The following is a 4,031-nucleotide window of genomic DNA, read 5'->3' on the forward strand; positions in this document are numbered from 1 at the left end:
CAGAGGCTATTTCCAAGGGGTATGGAGACCAGACTCAGTAGGGGCAGTCAGGCTGACAAAAAAAAACTAATTGTTCTATGTGACAGGGGTCAGGGGGTCAAACCTTCTTTACCTTGTGGTGGTGAAATCTTCCGTGGCAGGCTCCCAGACTATTAGCGCAAATACAAAATTTTAGACAAATCATAATTAGATATAAGAAAAAACATTCGTGATTGATGTACATGACACCTCTTTCCTTTTCGTCTCTTTAGTATTAATAAAGGACTCAGGCGAAAGAGTGGACATGCAATAGAAGAGAGTAAGTCTTTTACTTCTCGTTGCGTATTAGTTTAAAATGGTCAGCTGGTATTAGTATGTAAGCAAATTGTCAGTGAGTGGCGCCGTGTTGCAGCAAAATAATACAACTCCCTGATTGATAATATCATATAATCAATGGATAAATATTATTTGCCCCCGGTATGTTAAAAAAGAAAAAGAAAATTAATGAGGTAACTTTCACAATTTGAAGAACATTTGAGAGGAGAGCCAGCTTAGCTGTCATGACGTTGTATTAGATCAACTCAGGGCAGCTCTGAGAGTGTTGGAAACAAAGTAAACCCAAATGTGACAAATTCAGCTCCTTATATAAGAAGAACATAGCCAAGAGGGGGATAAATACTTATGGTATCATTGTTTAAAATACTGATGTGATTATCATCTGCCTGCTTTATTATGATTTTTGAGGGTATAACGAATGTATTTATTAGCAAAATGTTTAATGAAGATATACTACATACAATTGACTTCGACGTTTTTTATCCGTTACAGTAGATTTGAAAACGTCACACTCCATGAAATTGTAATTCATTATGAACCTTATTCTCAGAATAATAGCTAATGAAACGACAAAGTAGAGTATTTGAAATATATTTGAAGCTCAAAGTTTAAAAAAGAAGGCTTTAATTAAATATAATCTACATACTAAAAAATAAACCATTAAACATTTAAGTTAAATATACAAAATTAAACAATTAAAATCATATAACTATTAATAATAATAAATTATAAATACAGAATATTGAAATAATAGATTGATCCAGATAATTTTTTCTTTTTTAACATCGGAATTCAGTTAAATATGTCATAACTTTAGGTTGCAATACACAAGCGAGACGTGGAGTTTAATCAAAAGATAATCATCCCTCTTCTTCATGTGGAAGTTGCTATATACAATTGTGCACAGGATAGATATATCTCTACCGATGAGATCTAACTAATTATTAATAATAAAGTAAATGTCAAAATCATAAAATTAGACAATAAATATACTAATAAAAAATTTTTATAAATAAATTCATCGTAAAGATTTAGAGCAAAAGCTAATTATGTAGTAATGTCCGGCGATATTACTCCCTATTAAGAGCATCAAAAAAGATTTTTCCCCGTTATTTAGGTATACTTATATAACAACATACTATTATCATGACGGATATACACAATTGTTAATTATAATGCAACACCCAATGTAACTACCCTCGTTGTTGTGACCATTTAAACAGTTGTTTTTGCCTTTATGAGTTTTCTGAACACCATTTCTTGGAGCCCATCAACCATAGCTAAGCCTTTAGTGATAAAAAAGTAATATTTATTGACTATGTAATATTGGAAAACCTAATTATCATACCCAAGTCTTAAAGCGAAGTAAGTAGTCTCAGACAAACTAGTTGCAAACCATCCAAAGCTACTACCCCCGTTGTTGTGACCATTTAAGCAGTTGTTTTTGCCCTTTACTGAGTTGTGTATCATAATTATTGATATGTTTAGCTAAAATAGAATCATATTTTATGGTTAGATTTAAAAAAAAATTGAATACTTACTGTGAGATAGTACAAAATTCAGAGTTCCATTTCGATATTCGTAAATACTTTTTACTTATAACTTGATCATCATTTGGTGTGGATGACTCAAAACATTTTTATATGTATTTCTATATATGACATCAGTACCAACATCCTCCATTAATTTAATGATGGTTCCTCGGGAAGGGATATGTTTACCCTTGTATTTCTCCATAAATTTTTTGAACGTAGATGATTAGCAATAGATAAGGTTATATTACATGCAATAAGCATCGATGTGAGATCAAAGTTAAAGTCTGACTTGATGTATTAATCGTCAAATTGATTTTATAGATGAATATCCATACTCTTGTTATGAGATGAGGATAATGAGTGACGTGTAATTCTAGACAGGGGACTAAAGGCACATTTATATCGACAAATCCGACAAACCATCTGTTTCTCATCCGGTAAGTAGTTTCCAAATTCCTGGGCCTCCATTTTCATAAATCCAGACAGAAGGCGACGTCATTTTGGGGATTTTATTCAGTTCTCTATCGACTATCACCATCTCATATTATATTAATATTGAATAATAAAGGCGGGAATGATAACGTTCATGATTGATAGAAGAAGATGTATATTATTTAATCAATGATGCCATAAGTAATTCTTCTTTTCTCCTCGCACGCTTTTCTATTCTTACCAAAATTATCACCCTTAGTCCTTACACTTTTAATAAAGATAGAGTAGAGCCTGTAACTATTCTCTTTGGCGTGGGACATTTTTTTCTTTTTTGAACAACAAGCAACAGTCTGTCACACTACCCCACAGATATAGTATATATTTTTATTTTTTTACCAAAGCCCATTTCCCTTAATAGATTTCTATTTCATATTTTTAGTGTAAAAATTAACGAAAAGTGCGGAAATATCGATACTATTATAGGTATCTGAACCTATACTAAAATAGCGGTATCGTGAAAACACTAACCTAGCCTAGACTATTTGAAAATGAGCTCAAAGACTCGAGACTTGACTCGGACTCGCTAAAATTACTTGAAAATAGTTATGACCTGATTAAATAAAGACTACATAACAAGAAACCTTTGTGACAAAATAAAACTACCTCAATTACAGTAATCATTATCACATAGATGAGACACCAGCCCAATCAAGTAATCTAAACTTTTATCAGCATAGGCTAAAATAAAAACAGACCACTTTCAGCACAATAAATATTTTTATAGTTTGCTCGTGTTCTTTTGATTATCTTTGTAGTTCGATAAGATGAAGGTGATATACCTTTATAAAGCTGTATATATACTCTATCAGATGGAACATTTGATCTTATGGAGAATAATGTGCATTTTCGACTGGTAATATTATTTATTATTTTTGGCATTGTTATGTTAAATTTCATTCAATTTTGTCAAACCATTGAACTTTAACCCTAGATTGAACACTATAGATGAATTCTTCAACACACCAGGACTTTCAGAAATTAGACAACTGTGGAACGAGACCGCAGATGCCAGATTAAGCCGCAGACTGCAGATTAAGGCGTATAATGTAAAGTTTTAAATACCCCAATCCCATGGCATTTAAAGCCAAATTGAGGATTTCCCAGTTGATTTGTTGCGTAAAAGCTTCCTTTGATTAGATTGTAAACTGTCAGAAGATGTACTCAAAAAATATTCTGCAACCCTTTCTCGGACTCTAAAGAAAAGTGGTCCCGCTGCAAGATGGCTACTTCCACCCTGTTTACGAATAAATCGAGAGTCGATCATACAGAAAGTTACTGCACATTCTGTATGCCCAGTCTAGAGACTTCAAGACATCTGTTTTGTGATTACCCAAAAGTGGTTAGCGATTGTTATGTCACCGCCTATACATAGATTTCACTTTAAAATAGAATACTTCATCCCTATAGTGTTATTTAATCTTTGCAGGAAGAAGTAACAACTCTGGAATACCTATTAGTCTGAACATATTCCTCTTAAGATCCCCCAAAGTTTTGGAGAGTGGAGAGGTTCTATATGAATGGAACGCTTATTGTAAATGGAAAACGACTTATCTAATCTAAAACCAAATTGAAATTTAAGATATTAAAATGTTAATTAATCATTTGTGTGCCTTGTGTTTTTGTTTTTAATTATGAAGCTACATCTGCATCAAACTTTATTAATTCTTGCAATATTTTACTGACTATTTA

At 32.3% G+C, this 4,031-nt stretch overlaps 1 long non-coding RNA gene across 1 annotated transcript; it reads right to left on the bottom strand.

Moving 5' to 3' along the window:
• Positions 1 to 1,164: 1,164 nt before the first annotated feature.
• LOC139905968 (uncharacterized) lies at positions 1,165 to 2,532 on the bottom strand. The gene is made up of 3 exons (XR_011781140.1): positions 1,857 to 2,532; positions 1,664 to 1,803; positions 1,165 to 1,601 (listed from the first exon to the last, which is right to left on the bottom strand). It is a non-coding gene; the product is annotated as an uncharacterized lncRNA (long non-coding RNA).
• Between the last annotated feature and the right edge of the window lie 1,499 nt (positions 2,533 to 4,031).

Source organism: Lepeophtheirus salmonis, chromosome 7, assembly GCF_016086655.4.
Source record: "Lepeophtheirus salmonis chromosome 7, UVic_Lsal_1.4, whole genome shotgun sequence".
NCBI classification, from domain to species: Eukaryota; Metazoa; Arthropoda; class Copepoda; order Siphonostomatoida; family Caligidae; genus Lepeophtheirus; species Lepeophtheirus salmonis.